An 11,909-nucleotide genomic window follows, 5' to 3' on the forward strand; every position below is an offset into this window, starting at 1 on the left:
GGCCGAGAAAAGAGCACTCTCCCCGGACAACAAAGCACGTCCCCCTCCTGAGTGGACAAAAAAAATCCACTCCTGGTACCTAAGATTTTCTCCAGCGGCGGGCTGGGAGTCTAATCTTTCTCCTGGCAGAGAAAAGAGCACTTTCCCCCGGACAACAAAGCACGTCCCCCTCCTGAGTGGACAAAAAAAATCCACTCCTGGTACCTAGAATTTTCTCCAGCGGCGGGCTGGGAGTCTAATCTTTCTCCTGGCCGAGAAAAGAGCACTTTCCCCCGGACACCAAACCAGCCAACGTCCCCCTCCTGAGTGGACAAAAAAAATCCACTCCTGGTACCTAGAATTTTCTCCAGCGGCGGGCTGGGAGTCTAATCTTTCTCCTGGCCGAGAAAAGAGCACTTTCCCCCGGACACCAAACCAGCCAACGTCCCCCTCCTGAGTGGACAAAAAAAATCCACTCCTGGTACCTAAAATTTTCTCCAGCGGCGGGCTTGGGACGAAAATCAATCTTCCTCCCGAAATTAAACCACTATTGGCGGACGCCAGCCCCAAGCGCCAGCCCCGACCGCCACCCCCCGACCGCCACAAGGCGACCGCCACAAGGCGACCGCCACAAGGCGACCGCCACCGGCCCCAAGCGCCAGCCCCGACCGCCACCCCCCGACCGCCACAAGGCGACCGCCACAAGGCGACCGCCACAAGGCGACCGCCACCGGCCCCAAGCGCCAGCCCCGACCGCCACCCCCCGACCGCCACAAGGCGACCGCCACAAGGCGACCGCCACCGGCCCCAAGCGCCAGCCCCGACCGCCACCCCCCGACCGCCACAAGGCGACCGCCACAAGGCGACCGCCACAAGGCGACCGCCACAAGGCGACCGCCACAAGGCGACCGCCACTGGCCCCAAGCGCCAGCCCCGACCGCCACCCCCCGACCGCCACAAGGCGACCGCCACAAGGCGACCGCCACCGGCCCCAAGCGCCAGCCCCGACCGCCACCCCCCGACCGCCACAAGGCGACCGCCACAAGGCGACCGCCACAAGGCGACCGCCACAAGGCGACCGCCACAAGGCGACCGCCACTGGCCCCAAGCGCCAGCCCCGACCGCCACCCCCCGACCGCCACAAGGCGACCGCCACAAGGCGACCGCCACCGGCCCCAAGCGCCAGCCCCGACCGCCACCCCCCGACCGCCACAAGGCGACCGCCACAAGGCGTTAGTGGCCGCGCCCGGTACTTTACTGGACCCTATTTGGCCCGCGGACCGGCCGGCGTCGCTTCCTTGAATGCTTAGCCGCCTTTCGAGCTGCCATGCCGGGCTTGAGTTAGTGGTTTGCGCCCGGTACTTTACTGGACCCTATTTGGCCCGCGGACCGGCCGGCGTCGCTTCCTTGAATGCTTAGCCGCCTTTCGAGCTGCCATGCCGGGCTTGAGTTAGTGGTTTGCGCCCGGTACTCTACGTTAAAAGTCAGGCGGAACGGCTCTGAAGCTCCAGACGGTGCTTCCTTGAATGCTTAGCCGCCTTTCGAGCTGCCATGCCGGGCTTGAGTTAGTGGTTTGCGCCCGGTACTCTACGTTAAAAGTCAGGCGGAACGGCTCTGAAGCTCCAGACGGTGCTTCCTTGAATGCTTAGCCGCCTTTCGAGCTGCCATGCCGGGCTTGAGTTAGTGGTTTGCGCCCGGTACTCTACGTTAAAAGTCAGGCGGAACGGCTCTGAAGCTCCAGACGGTGCTTCCTTGAATGCTTAGCCGCCTTTCGAGCTGCCATGCCGGGCTTGAGTTAGTGGTTTGCGCCCGGTACTCTACGTTAAAAGTCAGGCGGAACGGCTCTGAAGCTCCAGACGGTGCTTCCTTGAATGCTTAGCCGCCTTTCGAGCTGCCATGCCGGGCTTGAGTTAGTGGTTTGCGCCCGGTACTCTACGTTAAAAGTCAGGCGGAACGGCTCTGAAGCTCCAGACGGTGCTTCCTTGAATGCTTAGCCGCCTTTCGAGCTGCCATGCCGGGCTTGAGTTAGTGGTTTGCGCCCGGTACTCTACGTTAAAAGTCAGGCGGAACGGCTCTGAAGCTCCAGACGGTGCTTCCTTGAATGCTTAGCCGCCTTTCGAGCTCTCCTGCCCGGCGTGGGTTTCGCGTCCGCGCCCGGTACATTATGGAAGCCAAAAAAAAAAAAAATTCTAAGTGCGAGTGGGACCGGCCTGGGGGGCTTCCTTGAAAGCCCATCCGCCCTCCGAGCTCTCCCACCGGTCGTGGGTTGGCGTCCGCCACTGCTCAAAGCGAACTTCAAATTATCTGCTTAATAATGTGGAACACCATTCTTAAGTAGTTTTTCCTTAATTTGGGCTCAACTGGCCGGTAATGATCCCCGGTGTCTGAGATTGATCTCAGTGATCCAAAGAGCCCTGACACGTAATACCATCCATGAGTTTAATTGAAAAACAAAAAATGTAATCTTTATGACACATAAATACAATTTGCATAATAATTTGGAACACAGTGTAGACTTCCAGCGGACCGCGCGCGGCTCGGCTGACGGCGCAGCGCGATCTGGTACCGCTGCGCGGGACGAAACACGCCCCGTGCAGAGTTCCAGGCGGCCGGGAAGACATTTAAGCGCTGCCGCTGCAGCTGCGGCGGGGATTTGCCGTCCTCCGGTGGACACGACGAGTAAATACACCAGCAATCGCACTTACACCGTGTTCCAAATTATTATGCAAGTGACATTTATCTCAGATTTTCCTAAATAGTCGATGCAAAATGAGTCAGCATAATTTTCAAGTCATCAACCATTATTTTGATGAATTCTAATTTTATTGAACAAACCTCCGAATGATCACAGAATTTTTAAAAAATAAAAAACTTAAAATGCACTGTTCCACATTATTACGCACAACAGAGTTTTATAACATTTTATAGGTTTTTATGAACTGAAATGCCCATCTTAAGAATTTACAGCATTAGGAGGTCATATTTACTGAAATCAAAAGCTATTTCAAAGAAAAGACAAACAAGTTACATTTTAACATAGGACCCTTTATTTCAATAAAAAACAAAGTTACATTTTAACATAGGACCCTTTGTTCAACAGCAGCTTCACGATTCTTCCATCCACTGAACTTGTGAGTTTTTGTACAGTTTCTGGTTGAATTTCTTGGCAGGATCTAAGAATAGCCTGCCAGAGCTGCTCTTTGGAATTGAACTGCCTCCCACCTTCGTAGATTTTCTGCTTGACGATGCTCCACAAGTTTTCAATAGGATTGAGGTCAGGGGAGCATGGGGGCCACACCATCAGTTTCTCTCCCTTTATTCCCATAGATGCCAAAGACGTTGACGTATTTCTTGCAGCATGAGACGGTGCATTGTCATGCATGAAGATGATCTTTTGACGGAAAGCACGGTTCTTCCTGTTGTACCATGGACAGAAGTGTTGAGTCAGAAATTCCACGTAGTTAACAGACGTAATTTTGACGCCTTCAGGGACCCTAAAGGGGCCAAGCAGCTCTCTCCCCATGATTCCGGCCCAAAACATCACTCCGCCACCTCCCTGCTGACGCCGCAGCCTTGTTGGGCTATCGTGGCCGTCCACCAACCATCCACGACTCCATCCATCTGTAAAGTCAAGTCAAATCAAGTTTATTTGTATAGCCCTAAATCACAAGCAGTCTCAAAGGGCTTCACATAGACAGAAATTGACAATTATTCTCAAAGCATCCCCTGAGCTCTCAAAAGTGCAAGGAAAAACTTAAAAAACCCTACCTGGCCCATCCAAGGTGGCACGGCACTCGTCGGTGAACAGGACTGTCTGAAAATTTGTCTTCATGTAAGTCTGGGCCCACTGCAGCCGTTTCTGCTTGTTCGCGTTGTTCAGGGGTGGCCGAATGGAGGGTTTCCGCACAACTGCAAGCCTCTGGAGGATCCTGCACCTCGTCGTTCGTGGGACTTCACTGGCACCAGCAGCGTCGAATATTTGTTTGCTCGTCTTTAGTGGCATGCTTGCAGCCGCCCTCTTGATTCGATTTGTTTGTCTTGCAGAAACCTTCCTTGTCGTGCCTTTGTCTGCACGAACGCGCGTTTGCTCCGAATCAGCGACGAATTTCTTCAAAGTTCGATGGTCGCGCTTAAGCTTTCGTGCAATATCGAATGTCTGCATACCTTGTCCAAGGCATCGAACGATTTCACGCTTCTCGACAGCAGAGAGATCCTTTTTCCTCCCCATGGTTGAACGAAATGGCCGAACGCTTAAAAACGCGGAACTTAAATAGACTTGTTAATTACTACAATTGCGCTCACCTGGCAGACTACCATGGACTGTACCATGACTGAGGGTGATTTCAGTACTTGAAAAACAAAAAATGTAATCTTTATGACACTTAAATACATTTTGCATAATAATTTGGAACACGGGACCGTGTTCCAAATTATTATGCAAAGGATATTTATCTCAGATTTTCCTAAATAGCTTCCTTGAAATGTTACCCGGCTTTTGAGCTCTCCTGCCGGGCGTGGGTTTGCGTCAGCGCCCGGTAACATTATGGAAGCTAAAAGAAAGAAAAAAGAAACAAATCTAAGTGCGATTGCTGGTGTCTAAATACATTTTGCATAATAATTTGGAACACGGGACCGTGTTCCAAATTATTATGCAAGTGATATTTATCTCAGATTTTCCTAAATAGCTTTACTCGTCGTGCCGACCGGAGGGAGGCCACTCCCCGCCGCAGCTGAACAGTCATCCCGGCCTAGTGGAGGTCTGCGCAGGGGGGGTCTTCCTTGAAATGTTACCCGGCTTCCGAGCTCTCCTGCCGGGCGTGGGTTTGCGTCAGCGCCCGGTAACATTATGGAAGCTAAAAGAAAGAAAAAAGAAACAAATCTAAGAGCAAGTGCTGGTGTATTTACTCGTCGTGTCCACCGGAGGGAGGCAACTCCCCGCCGCAGCTGCAGAGGCAGCTTTGAAAAGTCATCCCGGCCTAGTGGAGGTCTGCGCAGGGGGGGTCTTCCTTGAAATGTTACCCGGCTTTTGAGCTCTCCTGTCCGGCGTGGGTTTGCGTCAGCGGCCGGTGTCATTTACTCGTCGTGCCGACCGGAGGGAGGCCACTCCCCGCCGCAGCTGAACAGTCATCCCGGCCTAGTGGAGGTCTGCGCAGGGGGGGTCTTCCTTGAAATGTTACCCGGCTTTTGAGCTCTCCTGCCGGGCGTGGGTTTGCGTCAGCGCCCGGTAACATTATGGAAGCTAAAAGAAAGAAAAAAGAAACAAATCTAAGTGCGATTGCTGGTGTCTAAATACATTTTGCATAATAATTTGGAACACGGGACCGTGTTCCAAATTATTATGCAAGTGATATTTATCTCAGATTTTCCTAAATAGCTTTACTCGTCGTGCCGACCGGAGGGAGGCCACTCCCCGCCGCAGCTGAACAGTCATCCCGGCCTAGTGGAGGTCTGCGCAGGGGGGGTCTTCCTTGAAATGTTACCCGGCTTCCGAGCTCTCCTGCCGGGCGTGGGTTTGCGTCAGCGCCCGGTAACATTATGGAAGCTAAAAGAAAGAAAAAGAAACAAATCTAAGAGCAAGTGCTGGTGTATTTACTCGTCGTGTCCACCGGAGGGAGGCAACTCCCCGCCGCAGCTGCAGAGGCAGCTTTGAAAAGTCATCCCGGCCTAGTGGAGGTCTGCGCAGGGGGGGTCTTCCTTGAAATGTTACCCGGCTTTTGAGCTCTCCTGTCCGGCGTGGTTTGCGTCAGCGGCCGGTGTCATTACTCGTCGTGCCGACCGGAGGGAGGCCACTCCCCGCCGCAGCTGAACAGTCATCCCGGCCTAGTGGAGGTCTGCGCAGGGGGGGTCTTCCTTGAAATGTTACCCGGCTTTTGAGCTCTCCTGCCGGGCGTGGGTTTGCGTCAGCGCCCGGTAACATTATGGAAGCTAAAAGAAAGAAAAAAGAAACAAATCTAAGTGCGATTGCTGGTGTCTAAATACATTTTGCATAATAATTTGGAACACGGGACCGTGTTCCAAATTATTATGCAAGTGATATTTATCTCAGATTTTCCTAAATAGCTTTACTCGTCGTGCCGACCGGAGGGAGGCCACTCCCCGCCGCAGCTGAACAGTCATCCGGCCTAGTGGAGGTCTGCGCAGGGGGGGTCTTCCTTGAAATGTTACCCCGGCTTCCGAGCTCTCCTGCCGGGCGTGGGTTTGCGTCAGCGCCCGGTAACATTATGGAAGCTAAAGAAAGAAAAAAGAAACAAATCTAAGAGCAAGTGCTGGTGTATTTACTCGTCGTGTCCACCGGAGGGAGGCAACTCCCGCCGCCAGCTGCAGAGGCAGCTTTGAAAAGTCATCCCGGCCTAGTGGAGGTCTGCGCAGGGGGGGTCTTCCTTGAAATGTTACCCGGCTTTTGAGCTCTCCTGTCCGGCGTGGGTTTGCGTCAGCGGCCGTGTCATTTACTCGTCGTGCCGACCGGAGGGAGGCCACTCCCCGCCGCAGCTGAACAGTCATCCCGGCCTAGTGGAGGTCTGCGCAGGGGGGGTCTTCCTTGAAATGTTACCCGGCTTTTGAGCTCTCCTGCCGGGCGTGGGTTTGCGTCAGCGCCCGGTAACATTATGGAAGCTAAAAGAAAGAAAAAAGAAACAAATCTAAGTGCGATTGCTGGTGTCTAAATACATTTTGCATAATAATTTGGAACACGGGACCGTGTTCCAAATTATTATGCAAGTGATATTTATCTCAGATTTTCCTAAATAGCTTTACTCGTCGTGCCGACCGGAGGGAGGCCACTCCCCGCCGCAGCTGAACAGTCATCCCGGCCTAGTGGAGGTCTGCGCAGGGGGGGTCTTCCTTGAAATGTTACCCGGCTTCCGAGCTCTCCTGCCGGGCGTGGGTTTGCGTCAGCGCCCGGTAACATTATGGAAGCTAAAAGAAAGAAAAAAGAAACAAATCTAAGAGCAAGTGCTGGTGTATTTACTCGTCGTGTCCACCGGAGGGAGGCAACTCCCCGCCGCAGCTGCAGAGGCAGCTTTGAAAAGTCATCCCGGCCTAGTGGAGGTCTGCGCAGGGGGGGTCTTCCTTGAAATGTTACCCGGCTTTTGAGCTCTCCTGTCCGGCGTGGTTTGCGTCAGCGGCCGGTGTCATTTACTCGTCGTGCCGACCGGAGGGAGGCCACTCCCCCGCCGCAGCTGAACAGTCATCCCGGCCTAGTGGAGGTCTGCGCAGGGGGGGTCTTCCTTGAAATGTTACCCGGCTTTTGAGCTCTCCTGCCGGGCGTGGGTTTGCGTCAGCGCCCGGTAACATTATGGAAGCTAAAAGAAAGAAAAAAGAAACAAATCTAAGTGCGATTGCTGGTGTCTAAATACATTTTGCATAATAATTTGGAACACGGGACCGTGTTCCAAATTATTATGCAAGTGATATTTATCTCAGATTTTCCTAAATAGCTTTACTCGTCGTGCCGACCGGAGGGAGGCCACTCCCCGCCGCAGCTGAACAGTCATCCCGGCCTAGTGGAGGTCTGCGCAGGGGGGGTCTTCCTTGAAATGTTACCCGGCTTTGAGCTCTCCTGTCCGGCGTGGGTTTGCGTCAGCGGCCGGTGTCATTTACTCGTCGTGCCGACCGGAGGGAGGCCACTCCCCGCCACAGCTGAACAGTCATCCCGGCCTAGTGGAGGTCTGCGCAGGGGGGGTCTTCCTTGAAATGTTACCCGGCTTTTGAGCTCTCCTGTCCGGCGTGGGTTTGCGTCAGCGGCCGGTGTCATTTACTCGTCGTGCCGACCGGAGGGAGGCCACTCCCCGCCGCAGCTGAACAGTCATCCCGGCCTAGTGGAGGTCTGCGCAGGGGGGGTCTTCCTTGAAATGTTACCCGGCTTTTGAGCTCTCCTGCCGGGCGTGGGTTGCGTCAGCGCCCGGTAACATTATGGAAGCTAAAAGAAAGAAAAAAGAAACAAATCTAAGTGCGATTGCTGGTGTCTAAATACATTTTGCATAATAATTACAAATCTAGTGCGATTGCTGGTGTCTAAATACATTTTGCATAATAATTTGGAACACGAGAGACCGGTGTTCCAAATTATATATGCAAAGTGATATTTATCTCAGATTTTCCTAAATAGCTTTACTCGTCGTGCCGACCGGAGGGAGGCCACTCCCCCGCCGCAGGCTGACAGTCATCCCGGCCTAGTGGAGGTCTGCGCAGGGGGGGTCTTCCTTGAAATGTTACCCGGCTTTTGAGCTCATCCTGTCCGGCGTGGGTTTGCGTCAGCCCGGTCCATTACCGCGTGACCCGAGGAGGCCACTTCCGCCGCCACAGCTGTTTTGACAAATCTAAGTGCGATTGCTGTGTCTAATCTTCAGATTTCCTAAATAGCTTTACTCGTCGTGCCGACCGGAGGGAGGCCACTCCCCGCCGCAGCTGAACAGTCATCCCGGCCTAGTGGAGGTCTGCGCAGGGGGGGTCTTCCTTGAAATGTTACCCCGGCTTTTGAGCTCTCCTGTCCGGCGTGGGTTTGCGTCAGCGGCCGGTGTCATTTACTCGTCGTGCCGACCGAGGGAGGCCACTCCCCGCCACAGCTGAACAGTCATCCCGGCCTAGTGGAGGTCTGCGCAGGGGGGGTCTTCCTTGAAATGTTACCCGGCTTTTGAGCTCTCCTGTCCGGCGTGGGTTTGCGTCAGCGGCCGGTGTCATTTACTCGTCGTGCCGACCGGAGGGAGGCCACTCCCCGCCACAGCTGAACAGTCATCCCGGCCTAGTGGAGGTCTGCGCAGGGGGGGTCTTCCTTGAAATGTTACCCGGCTTTTGAGCTCTCCTGTCCGGCGTGGGTTTGCGTCAGCGGCCGGTGTCATTTACTCGTCGTGCCGACCGGAGGGAGGCCACTCCCCGCCACAGCTGAACAGTCATCCCGGCCTAGTGGAGGTCTGCGCAGGGGGGGTCTTCCTTGAAATGTTACCCGGCTTTTGAGCTCTCCTGTCCGGCGTGGGTTTGCGTCAGCGGCCGGTGTCATTTACTCGTCGTGCCGACCGGAGGGAGGCCACTCCCCGCCGCAGCTGAACAGTCATCCCGGCCTAGTGGAGGTCTGCGCAGGGGGGGTCTTCCTTGAAATGTTACCCGGCTTTTGAGCTCTCCTGTCCGGCGTGGGTTTGCGTCAGCGGCCGGTGTCATTTACTCGTCGTGCCGACCGGAGGGAGGCCACTCCCCGCCACAGCTGAACAGTCATCCCGGCCTAGTGGAGGTCTGCGCAGGGGGGGTCTTCCTTGAAATGTTACCCGGCTTTTGAGCTCTCCTGTCCGGCGTGGGTTTGCGTCAGCGGCCGGTGTCATTTACTCGTCGTGCCGACCGGAGGGAGGCCACTCCCCGCCACAGCTGAACAGTCATCCCGGCCTAGTGGAGGTCTGCGCAGGGGGGGTCTTCCTTGAAATGTTACCCGGCTTTTGAGCTCTCCTGTCCGGCGTGGGTTTGCGTCAGCGGCCGGTGTCATTTACTCGTCGTGCCGACCGGAGGGAGGCCACTCCCCGCCACAGCTGAACAGTCATCCCGGCCTAGTGGAGGTCTGCGCAGGGGGGGTCTTCCTTGAAATGTTACCCGGCTTTTGAGCTCTCCTGTCCGGCGTGGGTTTGCGTCAGCGGCCGGTGTCATTTACTCGTCGTGCCGACCGGAGGGAGGCCACTCCCCGCCACAGCTGAACAGTCATCCCGGCCTAGTGGAGGTCTGCGCAGGGGGGGTCTTCCTTGAAATGTTACCCGGCTTTTGAGCTCTCCTGTCCGGCGTGGGTTTGCGTCAGCGGCCGGTGTCATTTACTCGTCGTGCCGACCGGAGGGAGGCCACTCCCCGCCACAGCTGAACAGTCATCCCGGCCTAGTGGAGGTCTGCGCAGGGGGGGTCTTCCTTGAAATGTTACCCGGCTTTTGAGCTCTCCTGTCCGGCGTGGGTTTGCGTCAGCGGCCGGTGTCATTTACTCGTCGTGCCGACCGGAGGGAGGCCACTCCCCGCCACAGCTGAACAGTCATCCCGGCCTAGTGGAGGTCTGCGCAGGGGGGGTCTTCCTTGAAATGTTACCCGGCTTTTGAGCTCTCCTGTCCGGCGTGGGTTTGCGTCAGCGGCCGGTGTCATTTACTCGTCGTGCCGACCGGAGGGAGGCCACTCCCCGCCGCAGCTGAACAGTCATCCCGGCCTAGTGGAGGTCTGCGCAGGGGGGGTCTTCCTTGAAATGTTACCCGGCTTTTGAGCTCTCCTGTCCGGCGTGGGTTTGCGTCAGCGGCCGGTGTCATTTACTCGTCGTGCCGACCGGAGGGAGGCCACTCCCCGCCACAGCTGAACAGTCATCCCGGCCTAGTGGAGGTCTGCGCAGGGGGGGTCTTCCTTGAAATGTTACCCGGCTTTTGAGCTCTCCTGTCCGGCGTGGGTTTGCGTCAGCGGCCGGTGTCATTTACTCGTCGTGCCGACCGGAGGGAGGCCACTCCCCGCCACAGCTGAACAGTCATCCCGGCCTAGTGGAGGTCTGCGCAGGGGGGGTCTTCCTTGAAATGTTACCCGGCTTTTGAGCTCTCCTGTCCGGCGTGGGTTTGCGTCAGCGGCCGGTGTCATTTACTCGTCGTGCCGACCGGAGGGAGGCCACTCCCCGCCACAGCTGAACAGTCATCCCGGCCTAGTGGAGGTCTGCGCAGGGGGGGTCTTCCTTGAAATGTTACCCGGCTTTTGAGCTCTCCTGTCCGGCGTGGGTTTGCGTCAGCGGCCGGTGTCATTTACTCGTCGTGCCGACCGGAGGGAGGCCACTCCCCGCCGCAGCTGAACAGTCATCCCGGCCTAGTGGAGGTCTGCGCAGGGGGGGTCTTCCTTGAAATGTTACCCGGCTTTTGAGCTCTCCTGCCGGGCGTGGGTTTGCGTCAGCGCCCGGTAACATTATGGAAGCTAAAAGAAAGAAAAAAGAAACAAATCTAAGTGCGATTGCTGGTGTCTAAATACATTTTGCATAATAATTTGGAACACGGGACCGTGTTCCAAATTATTATGCAAGTGATATTTATCTCAGATTTTCCTAAATAGCTTTACTCGTCGTGCCGACCGGAGGGAGGCCACTCCCCGCCGCAGCTGAACAGTCATCCCGGCCTAGTGGAGGTCTGCGCAGGGGGGGTCTTCCTTGAAATGTTACCCGGCTTTTGAGCTCTCCTGTCCGGCGTGGGTTTGCGTCAGCGGCCGGTGTCATTTACTCGTCGTGCCGACCGGAGGGAGGCCACTCCCCGCCACAGCTGAACAGTCATCCCGGCCTAGTGGAGGTCTGCGCAGGGGGGGTCTTCCTTGAAATGTTACCCGGCTTTTGAGCTCTCCTGTCCGGCGTGGGTTTGCGTCAGCGGCCGGTGTCATTTACTCGTCGTGCCGACCGGAGGGAGGCCACTCCCCGCCGCAGCTGAACAGTCATCCCGGCCTAGTGGAGGTCTGCGCAGGGGGGGTCTTCCTTGAAATGTTACCCGGCTTTTGAGCTCTCCTGTCCGGCGTGGGTTTGCGTCAGCGGCCGGTGTCATTTACTCGTCGTGCCGACCGGAGGGAGGCCACTCCCCGCCACAGCTGAACAGTCATCCCGGCCTAGTGGAGGTCTGCGCAGGGGGGGTCTTCCTTGAAATGTTACCCGGCTTTTGAGCTCTCCTGTCCGGCGTGGGTTTGCGTCAGCGGCCGGTGTCATTTACTCGTCGTGCCGACCGGAGGGAGGCCACTCCCCGCCACAGCTGAACAGTCATCCCGGCCTAGTGGAGGTCTGCGCAGGGGGGGTCTTCCTTGAAATGTTACCCGGCTTTTGAGCTCTCCTGTCCGGCGTGGGTTTGCGTCAGCGGCCGGTGTCATTTACTCGTCGTGCCGACCGGAGGGAGGCCACTCCCCGCCACAGCTGAACAGTCATCCCGGCCTAGTGGAGGTCTGCGCAGGGGGGGTCTTCCTTGAAATGTTAC

The sequence above is a fragment of the Syngnathus typhle genome, unplaced genomic scaffold (genome assembly GCF_033458585.1).
Source record: "Syngnathus typhle isolate RoL2023-S1 ecotype Sweden unplaced genomic scaffold, RoL_Styp_1.0 HiC_scaffold_89, whole genome shotgun sequence".
Classification (NCBI taxonomy): domain Eukaryota; kingdom Metazoa; phylum Chordata; class Actinopteri; order Syngnathiformes; family Syngnathidae; genus Syngnathus; species Syngnathus typhle.